The sequence below is a fragment of the Puma concolor genome, chromosome B4 (genome assembly GCF_028749965.1).
Source record: "Puma concolor isolate L17-30 chromosome B4, mPumCon1.1.hap2, whole genome shotgun sequence".
Lineage (NCBI taxonomy): Eukaryota > Metazoa > Chordata > Mammalia > Carnivora > Felidae > Puma > Puma concolor.
Genome location: NC_141673.1, coordinates 79,990,902 through 80,009,771, shown reverse-complemented (window position 1 = coordinate 80,009,771; position 18,870 = coordinate 79,990,902). Strand labels below are relative to the sequence as shown.

At 41.0% G+C, this 18,870-nt stretch overlaps 2 long non-coding RNA genes across 2 annotated transcripts in view; one reads left to right on the top strand and one right to left on the bottom strand.

The window, feature by feature from the left end:
- LOC147579242 (uncharacterized) overlaps window positions 1-18,870 on the top strand; it is a 65,266-nt gene that overhangs the window by 37,443 nt on the left and 8,953 nt on the right. The window contains exon 3 of the long non-coding RNA XR_015253686.1: window positions 14,941-15,060. This is a non-coding gene — a long non-coding RNA (uncharacterized LOC147579242). The remainder of the gene's footprint in view (window positions 1-14,940; window positions 15,061-18,870) is intronic.
- LOC147579243 (uncharacterized) lies at window positions 1,500-18,742 on the bottom strand. The gene is made up of 3 exons (XR_015253687.1): window positions 18,600-18,742; window positions 18,280-18,430; window positions 1,500-1,629 (listed from the first exon to the last, which is right to left on the bottom strand). It is a non-coding gene; the product is annotated as an uncharacterized LOC147579243 (long non-coding RNA).

Sequence of the window (18,870 nt, the reverse complement as noted above, 5' to 3'; positions counted from 1 at the left end):
GAGGAGATATCATGGTTGTGAAATTGAGCCCTGCATCAGGCTCTGCGTTGGGTGTGGAGCCTGCTTAGGATTTTCTCTCTCTCTCCTTCTGCCCCTCCCCCACCTCAAAAAAGAAATGTGACCGGATCCAGAAATATCCTAACAATCATTACCTGTTGGCTACTGGGTCACCACGACAATGAGAAGCTGCTTTGTCTCCAGAGCTGTCTGGCAGCATGTCTGACGATGGAGGACCCCTTTTATTTCTACAGACAAAATGTCTCTCTCTTGAAAACAATTGATATTCTTGACAGACTGAATTGTAGAAGTCTTGTTCAGAAGGAAAGCTGTCAAGGGAAGAAACACTTCCTTTCTTGATCTTTTGGATAATAGAGAGCAGAGATTTTTTTTAAGGGAAACCAAAAGATGTTTCAGGTGACCCCAAATGAGAGAGGAATTTTCCTTGTTGATAAAATGAGGCACATTCATCTAAATGGCTGCCAGCACACAAACACATCCACACAGGGTTACATGCCTTAACATTTATCTTACTAATTAGACAGCAATCTCACATCCAAGAATCCACTCAGAAGTGGGACTCTTCCCAAGTCTTTTAAATAAATCTCACTTGCAGAAACTCCTTCTGTTCCACATTTCTGAAATAAAGTTATTTGAATGCTACTATGTCTTTGTCATATGTCCATTATTTTAATTGTCTTCAGTCTCCTAGTCCACCAGTGTCGATATTTTTCCTCATCTCCAGGCCAGGCATAAAACTTCTTAAATCCAATCATCCAATATTAACACTGATACTGCTGACTAACCAATGAACTGTACTCGTGGATCAACCAGTATTTCCTTTAGCCTTTACTCACTAAAACACTGCGATTGCCAATGTGAAGTTCCTTTCTACAGATAGGATTTGGAGTTTCTTCACCTGGACCAAGAACTAGGGAAGAAAGACTGAGGAGAAAAGACCATAGACTACAGCGCAAAGTCACTTGAACTGCTGCATTTAGGCCAGAGTAGCTTTCACAGTGATTTTTTTTTTAAGAGGAAGGTTGTTTCCTTTTATGTCTGAAAAGAAAAACTGTATGGGTGGGATAGGATTTTAATGGATATTTATGCTTTATAGTTAAAACGGATCACATCATACTGAGACCCCTCACCACCCTCTAAACCTGCAGCATGAGAGCATTCTTTTAAACAGGATGGAAAGTAAACAGTTATGTGAGCACTGCCATCTGGATAGGCTCTGGTGCTAACTTTCAAACTCCGCTTAGCATCCTCTAAAAGATACTTGAAATGCATTCACATGATTCTGAGTAAGTGCTGTGGGAGTCTGAAGGATTTCAGCAGTTCTTCCTCTCTCAGTCAGCAAGAATTTTCTGCTAAAGATCTCCAATTACTTTAGTACTTTGCAAACACTGTGAATGAAAGCACATCAGCGCTACCCACAAGCAAGCTGCTTTCAGAAAGCTTCCTCAGCGAGCACTGGGCTATCTGCTTACTGTGCACACAGTCTCCAAGGGTCCTGATGCCCGATGGCCTTGATGTCCTCGTGGAAGAGGACAGGAGAACCAGACCTCAGTGGCTCTGGTTTCAGTCCACTGGCTCAAGGAGTTCAAAGATTGGTTATGGAGATGTCACCTGAATGGGAAAGCAACCAGTTGGCTTATAGAGAGGTTTTTGATTAGAAATCTCTAAAAGCAACAATAAACCCACTTCAGTTCACAAAACAAACCACTGAAATCCAGTAGGGGATGTCTTGATTTAAATACCTAGGAGGTTCTGAAAAATACACAGTTGGTAAGACAGTTTATTGGAACAACTATTCTGATAAAAATGTTTCAAAAATTTAATTGTGTATATCACTTGACTAAATAATATCTTTTCTGGCAATTTATCCTAAGAGTACAATCACACAAGTATGCAGAGACATATGTATAAAAGTGTTTATTGTGGTATTGTTATTGGAAACAATTTGAATGCTCATATTGGGTACTTCATAAATAAAGGATAACACATATTTACAAGGGATTATCTAACCATTAAAATAGTTATGGTACTCATATGGAATAAGATGCTCATGATACATTTTTAGGTGGTAAAGGTAGATGATATGTAGAGTATGAGTCAAAATATGTGTATTTTAGTGTGTAGATAAAAAATTGAATGAGCTCTTCTTGGGTTCCCCATTTTTGGTACCAAATTCTGCATGAGTCACAATTCAACAAGAGAAATAGAATCAGAAGGATATGTCTATCTATATCTATATCTATATCTATATCTATATCTATATCTATAATCTATATCTACCTACCTACCTATAATTAAAGATATTTGTTACAGGACTTGGTTTATACAATTCCAGGGGCCAGTGAAGCAGTATCTGTAAGGCTGTGTGTCTGTGTCTGGTGCTGGATCTTGAAGTTCACATGACAGAGTCAGGAAGGGAATTTCACACATAGGCTGGAACCTCATGAGGGTTAACTGAAACCTGTGTCTATTGTAGTTGCCTCTCTTCTTGGTGATGAGTGTAGCCCTCAAAACAAACAAACAAACAAACAAACAAACAAACAAACAAACAAACACAAACAAAACAAGACAGGATTCAGGGGAAGGCAGAGGCAAGCTTAGCTGCTGCCTCATGGCAATCAGGTGAGTCAGCAGATCAGCAGCAACGTGTGTTAATTACAAAACGGCTGCTGCCTCCCTTCTGCCTACCAAAAATTTTGCAAAGATCTCCTGTGTGATCTACGCTATCGAGAAATATACAAGAAGAATTCTTGGAGATGTAGTTCAGACTAGCCAAGTTGACACATTGCAAAGCCATCACAGAGGCCAAGTCGGGATGTAGCTCGGACTGAGAACCCAAGGGCTGCCTGCTCTCTGACCTCCCCCCCCACCCCGGATTCAGGCTCATTTGTTCACCCAGGCCTGGGTAGGTAAGAATTGCTTACATAGTTTACATGGTTTTCTTCCTTCCCACAGCAGGATTTAGCATCCAGAAGTTAAAAAGATAAGATGTCACTGTTTTGGAGAATGACTCAATACAAATCACGACAAGAGTGTGTGCTTGTCCCAAGTGTATTACATATATTTATTCATTTAGTTCTGACATCAAATTGATACTAAAGATGAAATTGAAATACAAAGGGTCAGCACCTGGCTGGCAAGCACACAGGTGAAAAGGCGCAGAGTCAAGATTTCATACCTTAGCGCTCCGGTTCTAATCCTATGTGCTTAATCATTATGCTGTACTTGTTCCTCTTAGATAGCTACATTACCTACCAATTGGTGTCTGCTGCGAAAACCCTGAAACACTGCAGAATTCTTAAGAATCTAATGAAGTATACTGTATTCTGTTTACTAAACAGGGAAAAATAGTTCATAGATTTCTCCAGAACTGTTGTGTTAAATAAAGTACAAGATGTGAAATAGCCAAATCATAAATTCTCATACAAATACAAAATGAACACCTGTTAAATATTTTATTTAATTCATGGATTAGTGAGGAAACCAGTACTATATTAAAATTGATTCAAAGGAGTGGCTCATTTACAGATATTTTTATTCTCTGGTGGACAAAATTCATTTGCATCGCTATAAACAGGAATCTTTTGCTTTTCTGGGGACAAGAAATGTTTGCATTGTTATTAGTTTTCCACATGAGTAGAATTCTATCACTACAGATTTGCAAATAGCCTTGTCAAAGACAGTCAAATATGCACATCCCATAGAGTCAGAGAATCCCTGGAGGGTCTGCTAGACAATCCCACATTCACCTAACAAACACTTTAGTAATCTCTCCTGCCCATTTCCAAGGCTTTAACAACTTTCCTGACAACTGAAATATAAAAATTCTTTACTGAATTAATTGAGCCATCATAAAACATTCTAGCTACTTCAGGGGCAACAGGGTGGCTCAGTTGGTTAAGCGTCCAACTCTTGATTTTGGATCAGGTCATGATCTCATGGTTTGTGGGATTGAGCCCTATGTAGGGCTCCGAGGTGACAGCATGGAGCCTGCTTGGGATTCTCCCGCTCTCCCCCCCTCTCTCTGCCCCTCCCCCTCCTCTCAAAATAAGTAAATAAACTTAAAAAAACATTCTAGTTACTTCAAATTGTATTTTAGCTGACACATTTCCTAAGGATCCTTTCTTTTCTAGAATTCTATGATTCTAAGAAAGTGGATATTTCCTGATTAGATATTATAAGAATAAGATTACAGTAATTTTATTTTCCTATTTTTGTGGGTATTATAATTTTGGGAGTAAGGGGAATTTTTTAACAAAAAAGTTTTACCAAGGGTAATTGTCAAAAACAGGTGAGGAAAGAAATGCAAGAAGAATTAAGTTTAAAAACTGAAAAAGTGAGAATAAGACAGAACAGGCATAGGAACAAATACATGGATAATTTCTTTAAGTCACGTAGTGGACTGTGGTCTATAGGTACTCCACGCAGACACTGTGTATTTATTTACTCACCAAGACTCTTAAAACCATTGACTCGATGTCGTGGAATCCTAAGTAACTAATCCAGAGAAGTTCTCCTGGTCTGGGGTCAGTGGGAAAGTAAATGTTCTAAGATTCCAATTAGGACACTTAAAAGGAATGCTTACTTTTGTCTGATTATAAAAAGGCAGAGAAGAACACAACATGCAAGATTAAAAACAAAAACCAAAGTTCCAGAAGGAAGAATGCTTCCATTGGGTTCCTTCTGAAAGGACAGCCCTGAGACAGTAGGAGAAGCGGAATAGTTAAACACGGTAGAAGGCAGCCTTTCTGTGTGTGCTGTGGGACATAGGCGTCTGTGTTTTGTGAGGAAACCAGTTACACAGCGGGCTGTGTGAATTGAGACCATGAACCCAAATCTCCCTTGGAGCCCCAGGAAAGGGGAAGGGCCTATTTGGAAGAGCTCACTCCCCTGAGTACACTCACTGGCACCCTACCGGTATCACTTCAGCCCTCGGGTTGCCCGCGGAATAGTTCAATGCTGAGAGCGTTGGGCCATTATTCTCAAAAGACTCAACTCCTGGTAAGATGGCCATTAGATAAAGTATTCTTCCTTGAGGGTCCTTTAATCTCTCTCATTATGTGGTGAGCAGGATTTGGAATTGCTTAGCCCATAAATTCATTTAATCTAATTTGTTACATAAAGCATCAGAATTAACTTCCAGATTAACATTGTGGCTGTAGGCATGTTCATGCAAGGCTTCCTGCTGAGCATGGGGCCAGTCACCAGAAGAGGGGCCACACCCTCAAGTTGCCGAAATTTTAGTTAAGCAATACAACAAGCATATATAGAAAAAGGCCCATATCTCAGGACTCAGGGACTCAGGGACTTGGGTTCTAGTTTTGGATCTAGCTCTGAGGAAACGTTTGAGTTTAGCATGTTACCATATTAGTCGATCTGTAAGTAAAAAGAGGGGACAATACAATTCCTGAGATCTTTTCTATCTCCCTTGAACAACACAGGCTTGAACTATATAGGTCCACTTATATATGGAATTTTTTCCAATAAACACAGTACAGTACTACAGGTATATTTTCTCTTATGATTTTCTCAATAACATTGTCTTTACTCCAGCTTAATTTATTGTAAGAATACAATATATAATACACACAACATACAAAATATGTGTTAATCAACTTTATGTTATTGGTAAGGCTTCTAGTCAACAGTAGGCTATGAGCAGTTAAGTTTTGAGTCAAAGCTACACCTGTATTTTCAACTGTGTGGGGGCTCGGCACCCCGACCCCTATGTTGTTCAAGGGTCAGCTGTGCTTAATTCTTTTTCATGAATATGGATTCATATATATAGAATAAATAGAGCTGAAAGCATAAAAAACAAAGTGTTCAGAATCATGGATTTGTCAGGACAGAGTCAGATGTAGAATTAGGAGTAGCAGTAGTGTAGTGACTAACATTGATTGTGCACTTACAATGGGCCAAGCACTGAGTTTACCACTTTAAAGCATATCTCATGTAAGCATTGAAACAATTCTATGAAGCAGGTCATGTCAGTAGGCTCACTTTACGGATAAAGAAGTTGAGGCATCAAGCGTTAAAGTCCATAGATTACATAGTTTGGATATTGGGTCACATATCTAGTAGAAATTTTTATTTTATTTTTTTTTTTTTTTTTTTTTTTTTAAACATACATTTTAATGGCAATTTACAAGTCCAGATATTTGCTCATTCTAAATTTTTTCTTAACATTTGTTTTTGAGAGACAGAGCACAAGTGGGGGAGGGGCAGAGAGAGAAGGAGACACAGAATCTGAAGCAGGCTCCAGGCTCTGAGCTGTCAGCGCAGAGCCCGACGCGGGGCTTGAACTCACAGATCATGAGTTCGTGACCTGAGCCAAAGTCGGACGCTTAACCGACCGAGCCACCCAGGCGCCCCTCTAGTAGAAATTTTTAAAGTGGAGATAAAATCTTTGGGAGGGGTGCCTGGGTGGCTCAGTTGGTTGAGCTTCTGACTCCTGATTTCGGCTCAGGTCATGACCCCAGGGTTGTGAGTTTGAGCCCTGTGTGGGGCTCTGCACTGAAGTGTGGAGACTGCTTGGGATTCTCTCTCTTCTTCTCTTAAAATAAATAAGTTTTGGGAGGGGTGCCTGGGTGGCTCAGTCAGCTGAATGTCTGACTCTTGATTTTGGCTTAGGTCATGATCTCACAGTTTGTGGGACCGTGAGATCATGACCTAAGTGCCGGATGGGGCTCCATACTGACTCAGTGCAGAGTCTGCTTGAAATTCTCTCTCTCTCTCTCTCTCTCTCTCTGCCCATTCCCTGTTCATGCTGTCTAAATAAATAAATAAATAAATAAATAAATAAATAAATAAATAAAATTTTAAAAGTTTGGGGAGATAATTACTGAACATTTAGGAAGTCACATTCAGTAGGAATAGGGGATACACACTCCCTAAATAGGTTGCAAAACCAATTATTTCACCCCATATCCACTGCTAAGACCCTGCTTCAAGACATCATCATCCCCTGCTGGGGCTCCTGCAGTAACTCCGAACAGCCAACCCCATGGTTTCTCTTGCACACCCAGCACAAGGCAACTTCCACACTGTAGCCAGAGTGGGCTTTCCATATGATGAGTCTCATGTTGTCCTTCCCTCAACAGGTATTTGCTCATGAACACAAGAAAAGTACAGTGAAGTCCATCCATGCCAGAGAACTGATGGTTGGAAAAAGAAGAGGCAAGGTGGAGGAGAGAGCGACAGAGAGAAAGAGAGAGATAGAGGGAGAGAGAGAAGCACGGAAGCTGACCCAGGAAATGGCATGACTGAGAAAAAGTATCTCCAGAAGTTGTGTATGGAACACCCTGGCAAAGACAGACAGCAGGGAGATGGTGGCTGCCTTCCAGGGTGGGGCTGGTGACAGCGGCCAGGGTGGGAGCGTGCAACTTGACAGAGGGGCCCATGCCGGGAAACATTCTTGGGAAACCATCCAGGAGGTTGGGGTAGGGCTAAGTGAAAGGAAAAGGGAAACAGAAAGCTTAACCATGATTCATGAGCCTTAGGGACATCACTGGTGGGAAACAAAGCAGAATGATCCTGGTGTATTATTTCTTTAGCATGTTAACTATAAGGAATTTCAAAGGAATCTACTTGTGATAAACCCCGATTTTGTCAAGTTCTTCTACATCTATGTTTCTAACAGAACCAAAACATTTGTCTAGAAATCCTTTATAACAAACAAAAGAAACTTTAATGATAACATTTCTAGAGTTCATAGATGATGAAAATCTTTGCAGAATGTATCATACGTTTAATTATTTCAGTAACTTCAGATTATATCCATCATTTTATATTATACATTTATATTATACATATCCTCATGGTATAAATCTTTGCCCCTATTTAATCGTCATAATATAATATTTAACTGTGCCAATATGAATGATAGCTTCATTTAACTTTAACTGATGAATTATATAAGAATTTTTGGGAAAGCACTTCTAACACATAAAGCATATTTTTTTTAATTCCCAATTTACTGGGCCCAGAAAAGGAAATGTATAATGTTTCGTTCACTGCTGCTATCTATTTTAGGTCAGGAGACAGCTCAGAAAAACAAATATCACTTGAATCTTACATCTGACTAGGCAAATCTACACTTTCCAATATGGATTATTTTTGGTCCAGTGAGTTTTGTTTCAATTCTTTTTCTGCTATGTCTAGTTTCACAATGTGATTAATGACTGAACTTTTCTTGTCTTCCCCACGGTTGCCTTGAGAATTTGCAGCATTAGATTTACTCATTTACTATAAGAGCAAAACAGAGATGTGATATCCAATGTAAATGCTGCTGTCAGAAGTGCACATATATTCATCATTAACTATGTTTTAATCATTTTTCACGATAATCCACAAAACAGTTTTATATGGCACACACACTTTTTACCCATACTTTTTTTAAATTTTCTTTTTTTTTGAACGTTTATTTATTTTTGGGACAGAAAGAGACAGAGCATGAATGGGGGAGGGGCAGAGAGAGAGGGAGACACAGAATCGGAAACAGGCTCCAGGCTCTGAGCCATCAGCCCAGAGCCTGATGCGGGGCTCGAACTCACCGACCGTGAGATCGTGACCTGGCTGAAGTCGGACGCTTAACCGACTGCGCCACCCAGGCGCCCCTACCCATACATTTAAAGTAAAAACAGTGCTTATGAAAAGTGTCAGATTAACATTACAAATTAAACCCTCTCTCTAGATTAAAGGTACCAGAATGGCTGACCATGGTCCTCTTTCTACAATATACTCTCAGTTCTCAGAAGAGCTACTCTAAAAAATAAGAGTAATTTTCACAGACAGAAAAAAAAAACAATTAACTTGAAATTTCAATCTTAAAATTGAATATTGATAGCAAATTTTTTCAAATGATCAACCTGAGAAACCACCAGACATTTCTCCTCTGAATTCCCTTCCAACCCACTGGAATTTTCTCTGAATCTTAAAGCACGGTTGCTTGTGGAAAGTCCTGACTTACAGAGTTAGCATATTCAAAAACTCATTCTTGCTATTTGAAACTACAGACCTGTGCAATGGGACTACGCTGTCATCCTGAAATGAAAAATCCATTTCTTCCTGGCTTTTGGGACACCCAAAAATGGCAGCCTAATCTGGATTCTTTGCACATTTCAAGAGTCTGTGGGGAGAATGTCCAGAGCAGGTATTGGAGTCCAACAGGCCTAAATTCTAATCCTGATGCAGTAATTTGTTAGTCAAGTTCCCCTCACTCTCTGCCTCCAATTCTATGATCCAAATATTCAGAACATTTTACATTTATTTTAATCAGCTAGGTCCTCTCTCATTTCCAAGCTTGCAGCATGTTTTTCAGTATATTTTCCTGGACTACACTTTCTGTCCCCTTTTAGCTAAACTAGTAACACTTGTCCTTGAAGTCTCAGTTTAAAGGTCACTTATTTCCTCAGCAAGGCCTTCTCTGCCCACCAGATTAGATTCCCTCTGATATATATTTCCATAACTTCCTGTCTATAACAAAAGCAAGCATCATATCATACTGTAAAGTACTTCTTTAATAATGCAATATCTGCCTTCTTGAGATTATAAATTCCGTAAGGGTAGGGACTGTCTGACCTTAGAGCTTAGTATAGCACCTGGATGGGAACAGGGGTTTAATAAATATCTGTCGAGTGAATGGATGAATGAAAGGTGTCTGTGTAATAGAAACCTAGTTACTCATCACTTTGAGTTTCTGTGTGGGCACTTCCAAGAATTAAAAGAGCTGATGTACATAGAGTATATAGCTCCAAAAATCAGGAGCTTATTAAATGGAAGCTGTCTTTATCAGAGTAGTTTAAGCACTTAGGGCCATGGTGTGAAAGATAATAGCAAGTTGAAGAGGCTGCTGGAGCCCAACAGAGGCCACTTCAGAATGCCCCAGCTCAGAGTCTTGAGAGCACATTTCTCCATGAAATGCCAAGACTGACTGCCATGGCAACCAAAGAAAGCAAATGTTGCCGCCCCGTTGGTTTAGGACTATTTCTTAATGTTGCTTTTGGTGTAGAATCCCACTTTTCAGTTAAAACACAGTAAGAAACACAAACCTAAGCCTAAGGTCATAGGATTATTGATATCGTAGTGAAGTGTTTGCTTGTCATGTCCCCTCACAGAAGGGAAGTGGCTAAAAGGCAGGGATTGTATCTTTCTTGTTTGGACAGAACACCTAGTCCAGACGTTTCCATAGAGTGAAGACTCACATCCTTGTGAAGTAAAATTATTAAAGTAATTTTGGCTTCCAAAAGACACCTTCAGATTTTACCTGAAATTCAGGGTGATATTTGTAGAACTCTACTGACTGCCTCCATTCAAGTGCTCTGCTAGTTTCTAGAATTCAAAATTAATTTCCTAGGATTTCAAAATTAAGCTTGTTATTTCTATCAACCCAAACTCCTTTCCCTATCATCTAATATATTCCAGGGGTGGTATCATCATCATCATCATCATCATCATCATCATCATCATCATCAGCTTTAAAGTTATTTTTGAGTTTCCCTTTGCTGAAATAGAGCTTCTATCTCCAATCTGTCACAGAATCAGTGATTTCTCTTTATTGATTCGGGATGTCACTTCAGGGTTTCATTGCTAACTTCCCAGAAAATATCTTCATGACCAGTTTCCTCAGCATTGCAACTGTTAATCTTCCTAAATTAATATTCATGAATATTCATAAATATTAAGAACTTATATGCCTTCCTACTCACTAACACATTAGGAATAGACCATTTCTTGGGGTTCAAATAGCCTGCCTCCAATAGTTGATTTATCATCTTTATCCATTATTTCCTCACTGCTTCAGTAAGGCCCATTTGAACCCTGATTGCTTTCCCTCACCCCTCACATAAACACATAAGCCAGGTTCATTTATGAAATGCCTTCTCCCTTCTTCCTTACTTAATCAAATCTTATTTAAATCATTCTTGGAGGCCTAATTAAAGTTTTTATCTCTTTCATGACCTCTCTAAATCCCACACTGTAGTTGCATTGTTGGTATAGTCATTGCCACAAAAATAGCAATTAAATATTCCCTGTTTTCTTCCATATTCTTCCTTTCCACAAACATTTCAAATATACATGCACATGTGTCAATGGGTTGGGCAGATGAGTAAGACCAACAAGACAAAGACCCTGCTCTTAAGATATACTGACATGGATATATGCTGTATTATGCGCCTGGAATAGCATCGTCTTCGTACACAGCCCTTCTGGGAAATGTTCCTTTATCCACTGAACCAATCAGAGGGAGGGACCATTGTCTTATGGAACCTACTCTCTTATAACCAATGCTGATTGTCCCTGGATACATATGAGATTGCACTTGGGACAGACACAGTAAGGAAGCTTTTTCTTCCTTCCTTCCTTCCTTCCTTCCTTCCTTCCTTCCTTCCTTCCTTCCTTCCTTTTTTAGAAAGAAAGGGAGAGAGAGTGTGTGTGTGTGAGTGGGGAAGAGGGGCACAGGGGAAGGAAGGGAGAGAGGCGGAGGGAGGGAGGGAAGCAGAGGGAGAGAGACAGAGAGAGAGAGAGAGAAAGGGAGAGAGGGAGAATCTTAAGTAGGTTTCATACTTGGTGTGGAGCCCAATTCAGGGGTCAATCCCATGACCCCATGCTCATGACCTCAGCCAAAATCAAAAGTTGCACGCTCAACCAACTGAGCCACCCAGGCACCCCAAGAAGTTTATGTTTCTAGCCACAGTTAATTGGAACTGGGTGGAAACCTTACACAAGGTTTGATCAGTTGGAGTCCTTGTTGGACATTATGAATCTCACCATAGAGAACAAATTTCAGCCCATTCTGATGGTGATGTTGTGTGATGTGAAAGCCATGTGCCAAGAGCCATCAGCAGCTGCATTCCTGATGATGGAGAATCCAGGCTGACTGAAGGCTGAATTTTCACGGGTGTGTGCTCAGGACCAATTGCAGTTCCTGGTACACAGTACTCAATACATGTTGGACAGATGGTGTCCGATATCAACTTAATGTCCATTTTATGCACAACACTACATTAGGCATTGTGAGGAAGAAACAGAAAAAATGGAATGAAGATTAACATACACTAATAGGTTTGATAATCATGTCATGACTCTTTTTAAATTTTTATTTTTTTTTAAGTTTATTTATTTTGAGGGGGGGCACAAGTGGGAGAATGGCAGAGAAAGGGAGAGAGACAAAATCTCAGGCAGGCTCAGTGCTATCGGTCAAACTCAAGAACTGTGAAATCATGACCTGAGCTGAGACCGAGAGTCAAGAAACCTACCGACTGTACCACCCAAGCACCCCATCATGCAGTGATTCTTTTCTCCATGTTCTGATAAGGAAATAGAGGCTCAGATGGTTAGATGACTTGCCTGAACTTAATACAGGTGGCAAATGGCGGACTCACATGGAGCTGGGGCTCACCGTTCTGTCTGGTCCTCAGTCTATGCTTTCTCCATGACACAGTGGTTCCTGTCTTCTCAAAGCTTACAGATTTGTTGGGAAGATGAAACATATAAACATTAATTAACTTGAGAATTGGGTATGTTTACTGATCAAACAGATGCCATTTAAGTTTAGGATGAAGCTTGGTTGGAAACTCAGCATGTCTCAGGACCTACCACAACTGCAGACAGTAACTTGATCAGATCTGGGGTTAGATGATTGGTTTTGGCAGTACTAATTAATAAGGCCTGCCAAAAATGTAATTGTAAACAGAAACAACTTCTGACTGTAATACAAAAAGAAGGTAATATAATATATCCTGGTATTCATTCAGATTTTGGCTGTTTCCAGGATGGCCAGAAAAGTGATAATAAAGAGGTGTTCATTATAGCTGGGGTTTCTGGCAAAACTGTCACCACATTTCTCTCTGGAACACATTATATTGTTGTTGTTGTTGTTGTTTGTTTGTTTGTTTGTTTGTTTGCCTCATGTGGTCTATCCTTATTTCATTACCAACCTTTGTAGATGATAGCATGTGTGTATGTCTAATTTTGTCTCGTTTACAAATTCAGTTCAATTTATAGTCACATGATTTTCAGGCTCTCCCTTTCTGCTATGACTTAAGCCATAATCTGTGGGAGATGAAGGTGAGCACTGGAGTGAAGAGAATCAGTGTCAGAGGAGAAACAGTTGCTTTGATACTAACATCAGAGGAAATGGGGAGAATTGCTTGGGGTTTCTCTTCTCCAGGCTTCCTTAAGGAAAAGACAGGCTGGGGTTGGGGGATAAAAAAGGGACTAGTCCAGCTATGGGCATGGTATTTGTATCAGTCAGGGTTCTTTGGTTGTGAGCAATAGAACCAGTTCTGACTATCATGCAAGAAGGAAATACACTGGTAGGACAATGGGTAGCTCTTGGGATGATTAGAGAGGGTAGAGAACAAGCCTTATGAAGAGATGGGAGCCAGGACAACTCCAGCAATGACTGAGCATCTGCATTTGCATTTCTATCTTTGCAACATGGCATTCAAGATTCAAAGTCCCGGGAAGGCCCAAACTGTGCTATATGAGTCACTCTCCTACCCTTGGCTAGGTGAGGCCAGGGCACTTTTATTTAAAAGACTAGTAGTGGGGGCGCCTGGGTGGCGCAGTCGGTTGAGTGTCCGACTTCAGCCAGGTCACGATCTCGCGGGCCGGGAGTTCGAGCCCCACATCGGGCTCTGGGCTGATGGCTCAGAGCCTGGAGCCTGTTTCCGATTCTGTGTCTCCCTCTCTCTCTGCCCCTCCCCCGTTCATGCTCTGTCTCTCTCTGTCCCAAAAATAAATAAACGTTGAAAAAAAAAATTTAAAAAAAAAAATAAATAAAAAAATAAAAAAATAAAAGACTAGTAGTGTCATCAAAAGAAAAGAATAGATGCTGCATTGCAGGAAAGTGATAAATACCCACCGCTTCCCCTTGTCCAGCCCGGCTCTCCTTATGGCCCAGCTCAGAGCTGTTCTCAGAGGCATCACCCAAAGACCAAAGTTTGCACTGAACCTGCGAGACAGCAATGCCTGCTTTGCCTTTACCTCTGTGCATAGATTGGAGACGTCCTGAATACCCTGTAGACCTGTCACAATCCCATGACTGTCCTGATTCTGTGGAATAAGGGTTAGCAGCTCTGAATTTTTCTGTCTCCTGCAAGTAATGGAAACTACTCATTCTGTCAGTTGTACATTGTCAATACAAAAAGAATTTCTGGTTTTCTATTCCATTCTCCTGCTCTAAGAGACCTGCATGTGTTGGTCAATATAGCTGTGTACCAAAGACAGAGTCATTTCAATGCATGTAAAATGACAGTTTTTTTTTTTTTAATTTTTTTTTTCAACGTTTATTTATTTTTGGGACAGAGAGAGACAGAGCATGAACGGGGGAGGGGCAGAGAGAGAGGGAGACACAGAATCGGAAACAGGCTCCAGGCTCTGAGCCATCAGCCCAGAGCCCTACGCGGGGCTCGAACTCCCGGACCGAGAGATCGTGACCTGGCTGAAGTCGGACGCTTAACCGACTGCGCCACCCAGGCGCCCCTAAAATGACAGTTTTAAATTGGTATTCAAGATATTCAGTGTTTGTGCCCTAATGTACTGAAGACAGGGACTAAACCTGTAGATATCAGAGACACTTATCAAACAATAGTTGTGTTGTCCTCAGCTCAAATTATTTGACATTTGGCTGGCAATTTTGTCTTCAAAATTATTTTCTCTCTTGGTCTTCATCTATCCTTCTACCTTTCTGATTGGGTCTCCTCTGTCTTGTCCACTTATTCATACACTTAGCATGTTCTAAAGAGAATAATAATTTCTAATTATTTTGAATATGGTTCTCAGTAGAAATAGTGAGTATCCCAATAGGAATGTAGACTATTGTTGTGGGGCTTTGGGGTGGCTAATGTTCAAAAGTTTTGGCAAGCAAGTGCTGGCATCTCAGGGTTCACCATTTGATTCTCGGTCTTCTTTCACCAGAAAGAGGATCAGCAGAAAGGCTACAACGCCCCAGGAAGATCATAGCAAGAAGAGAGAGGAGAAGACTGAGGCTCTAAGCAAATCCCTGGAATGAGACACAGAACCGGGGCTGGAAAGTAAGTATGTTCTGGTGCCTGGAGGATGCTGGGTTTTGGACATGAAGTGTGTGCCCAGAATGAGTAAGCCTGACTTGCCATATGGCCCCAGAATGTGAAGCTGGGACAGCCGACTGCTTTCTGTCTCAGAACCCTCCAGTGAAAGAAGGGCGGTCAGACGAGAGGGGGAGGGAGGGATTTGGATGAAAAGAACAGAATTTTGTACAATATGAAGCTGACACAAAGCTGCAAAGGACAGAGACTGGTATAAGGCTCAAGCATCTGAGTGCAGGCAATTTTGGTCCAAAGTGCCAATTGTCCAATTATGGGATTTAGTGCAGCTTAATAACAGCTTGTGTGACAAAGACTTCGGGGCTTTTATTCATGGTAAGTTCAGTGTAAATCATTATTATGTTTTGACTTTCCCCAAATGTTAATTTGACCATAGACTGACTGTATTAATGAAAGTAGAATACCTTAAAGATCAGAGGTGATAAATTTGCTCTACCCTGTACTGGTTGAATCCCCAGAGTGTTACATTCAGTTCTGACTTGGAGGAACACACACACACACACACACACACACACACACACACACACACCAAACAAACAAACAAACAAACCCTGACGACATTCAAATAGGGTTAACAAGGAAAGTAAGATTTCTTTTTTTTTCTTTCTTTTTTTTTTTTTTTTTTTTTTTGAGAGAGAGAGATAGAGAGTGAGAGTGGGTGGGCAGAGAGAGACAGAGAGAGAGGGAGACAGAGAATCCCAAGCAGGTTCCATGCTGTCGGTGCAGAGCCCAGAGCCGGGCTTGAACTCACAAATTGTGAGATCATGACCTGAGCCAAAATCAAGAGCAGACACTTAACCGACCGAGCCACCTAGGTGCCCTGGAGAATAATATTTCTTAAAACAATATTGTATGAGAAACAGTGGAAGAAATTGGGGGCTTTTAATCAAGAAAAGAGAAGATACAAAGGTAATAATAGCTACCTTCTAATATTTGAGGGGTTGTCATATGATAGAAAAACTAAATCTCTTCTGTGCTGCCTAATCTGTAAGTAAGAGATGTATGAACTTTTCAGAGAGGTAGATTTCAGTTCAATATCAGAAAGAATTTTCACAAAAGCATAAATATCCAAACATGAAATGAGTTGTTCAGGAGGACAGCAATTTATGTCATTGCTGCTGTTCAACATAAATACTTGAGCATTGCATTGCGTGGATATATTAGAACTCTTGGTTGTGACAGAAAACCAATTCAGGCTAGCTCAAGCAAAAAAGAAAACATAAAAACATATTAATTGTTTTAGCAATCATTTCTTGAGCTCCTACCATGTACCAGACATTGTTCTAAAACCTGGGGATACAACAGTTAACAAAATATTTTAAAAAACCAAGTATCTTTGTTCTCATGGAGTATACATTCTAAGGGGGGAAACAGACAATAAAAGATACAGGCTGATACACACACACACACACACACACACACACACACACACACACACACACACACACTGTACAGTCTGTGTAAAGCTCAATAGTGCCCAGTGGAGAGGGCAAGCGGGGCTGAAAGCAGATTGGAACTCTATCACCAAGCCTTCAATCTCAGTGGGCTGCAATGTTAGCCTGGAGGAAAGGTCAGTGTTTTGTAATTTGTAGCAAGGCACCAAATGTGCTGACAGACAAATGTGTAATTTGTAGCAAGGCACCAAATGTGTCTTTTAGCACAAAGGAATAAAATGTAGATCATAAGAGCGCTGTGAAGAAAGCTAAAGCCCGAGGCAACATGGATCTGAGTAAAGACCTAAAGGTTGGGAAGTCACAAAGATAAGAGGCAGGGGAGAGCCAATGATAGAGGCTCCTGTGGACCACTGCAAGGACTCCGACTTTGACTCGGAGTGAAGAGGGGAGACGATGGAGGAGTGACGTGATCTGAGTGACATTTCAAGAATGTTGTCCTGGCTGCCCGGCTAAGAACAGAGTGAAGAGAGGCAGTGGCAGAGGCAGGAGGCCCAGGTAATAGGCTGCCAAAGGGACCCAGGGCGATGACTGGCTGTGCTGTGAGCAGCAGCACAGTGCTGACAAGAGCTTGGGTTCTGGATGTATTTTGAACACAAAGCTAGCAGGATGTGTTGATGGGCTAAATGTGGAACCCATTTAATGAGAAAGGCCAAGATTGAGACGAACATCAGGCAGAGCTCGGTCTAGGAGCTAAAACGATAAAGTCAGGGCTCCACGTCTCCATTTTCAGATGGCTCGTTATATATACAGCAGTATGGTGCTCACATAAAGTCCAGAGCTCATATGCCGCCAGCTTGAAGAGTGTCTTCTTCCACGACTGCCAGAGAATCTTAAGTTTGTGCTCTGTGTTTATCCCTGGGTCAACAACTATGGCCAAGTTTGGATTATATGCCCAGTCCCTGCAGGTGTAAGAAGAATGGGTAGGGACAGGCAGGGTCAGTCCAACCGAACTTTAAGTGACATCAAAGTTTTCTGGCTAGTAGACAGCCAAGCCAATAAAGAACAGATTATGGGAAAGTCTGTGTGAATATGTAGGAAAGTGGCAGATAATTTATGCCCAGAATGGAGTAAAAATGAATGAATATATAATTCCCTCTGAAGCTGTTTTTTTTGTTTGTTTGTTTTTGTTTTTGTTTTAATCACTATGAGATGTTTTCAGAGATAATGTTTTGAGGGCCTATTAGTTTCCTGTTGCTTCTGAGAAAAATTAATGGCTTAAAATAACACAAATTTACTGTCTATAGTTTTGGAAATGAGAAGTCTGACACAGTCTCACTGGGTTAAAATCAAGGTGTTGGCAAGATTCTGTTCCTTCTAGAGGTTCTAGAGGGAGAGTTCATTCCCTCTCTTTTTCAGCTTCTATAAGTGGCCTGCATACCTTGGCTCATGGCCTCCTCCTCCATCCTCAAAGCCAGAAGGGTAGCATTTTTAAATCTCTGTGTGCCTTTCTCATTGGGTTCACCCAGATAATTCAGTATAATCTTCCCATCTCAAGATCCTTAAGCTAGTCAAATTTGCAAGCTCCCCTTTGCCATGTAGGATAACATATCCATAAATTCTGGGGATTGGAATGTGGACTTCTTTGGAGGATAATATTCTGCGTACCACATCCTGCCATATATACTTAGTCTCGTTTTGAAGACAGTTGCTTTTTCTTGGGATTGTAAAAACATTCACAAGTGGTTTTTACCATGATAAATGTAACCACACTCGCTCACCCAGGAATGGGCCGTCTGATGCAATGGATGACCATCCAAAGGACTGTTTCTAGAGTTCTTCCCAGTGGAGACGTTGTATCCAAGAGGGAGAGAGGTCCAACCAATCAGATCTTGTCCTTTGGGGTGCTTGCCATGCACACAGGGGTATGGCCTGTTGGTACAGTAGTGAAGATTAGAGACACAAAGAGTGAAGGTGGTGAAGAGCAACCATGCCCTTGGGAGAAGAGTGGAGAACCAGGTTGGGGGGGGGGGGTCCAGAAGAAAGGCAAAGAAGGGAAGGGAGGATCAGAGACCCAAGAACTCAGGCAGAGATTCTGTACCTTGGGTTGGCTCCTTTCCACTCCCTGTGCCAAAGCGGCTATTGGACCATTAGATCTACCACTGTAAATAAGCAAATAAACAGTTACAAATGAGGCTCTGTTCTCTTTGTATGAGGCAGTTTAGATCTTTTTTTGTACTTTTACATTCCATCTATTCTCACAAGAAAATCACATACCTGATAACCTGAGCACGTCTCTCTTCCCAGCCGTCTGGAGAACCTGACATAAGAGTAAGGCATGAAATCTGCCCCCAGTTAAGACATTAAATGAG